Genomic DNA, 1,062 nt, shown 5'->3' with positions numbered 1-1,062 from the left:
AACTCCTAACCTCAGGTGATCCGCCCGCCTCAGCCTCCCAAAGTGCTGGGATTACAGGCTTGAGTCACCGCACCCAGCCTCCCCACATGTTTTGAACCATAGTAGAGACTCAGCTGCAACCATCCCTATCACAGAAGGACAGATATGAACTCTGAGGCCCAGAACTGCTGGATATTTAGAGACCCACCAGCCCCCGCTCCTACCTTGGCAGAAGGCTGAAGGCTGCACAGACTCGTCTCGGAAAAGTGGCATTTGAGAGGAAAACAAGGGTGAGTGAGATCTGCCTGGGTCTCTGATTCTCCATGTCCTGCAATTTTTTTCCAGAGCATGACTGAGAAGAAGACTTATCTGGTACACAGAAAAGAGAGAGCCTGAGTGTGGTGGACCTGCAGACCACCTAACATTTGGGGAAACTGCGGCAGCCTGTCCTCCTCTTCTTCTCTGTGTTCCAGTCTCTCAAGCTTTGCAGTCAGGGGAAGGACCATACTCTCACATTAACTACATCCTTCCCTCACATCTCTCTTAAGCTTCCAGTGCTCAGGCAAGCTTCCTGACTGAGGTGGCCTCTGTTAGCCTGCATCCTCATGACATCTCTCTGCTTTCCTTCCAGCATTTTATCAGTTTGTAATTATGTATTAACTGCTGTGATTACATGTTTAATATGCCTCCCCCATGACACTAAACAGATATCACAGATCCTGGATATATATTTTTTCTTTTTAAAATTGAAGAACATACTAGCCGGGCGCAGTGGCTCATCCCTGTAATCCCAACACTTTGGAAGGCCAAAGTGGGCAGATCACTTGAGGTCAGGAGTTCATGATCAGCCTGACCAACATGGCAAAATCCGTTCTTTACTAAAAATACAAAAAAAAAAAAAAAAAAGGCTGGGCACGGTGGCTCACACCTGTAATCCCAGCTACTTGGGAGGCTGAGGCAGGAGAATCGCTTGAACCTGGAAGGTGATAGTGAGCCGAGATCGTGCCATTATGCTCCAGCCTGGAAAACAAGAGCGAAACTCCATCTCAAAAACAAACAAACAAAAACATTTTGTAGAGATGG

Source organism: Colobus angolensis, unplaced genomic scaffold (assembly GCF_000951035.1).
Source record: "Colobus angolensis palliatus isolate OR3802 unplaced genomic scaffold, Cang.pa_1.0 Scaffold29, whole genome shotgun sequence".
Lineage (NCBI taxonomy): Eukaryota > Metazoa > Chordata > Mammalia > Primates > Cercopithecidae > Colobus > Colobus angolensis.
Note: the sequence above shows the minus strand (reverse complement) of the source record.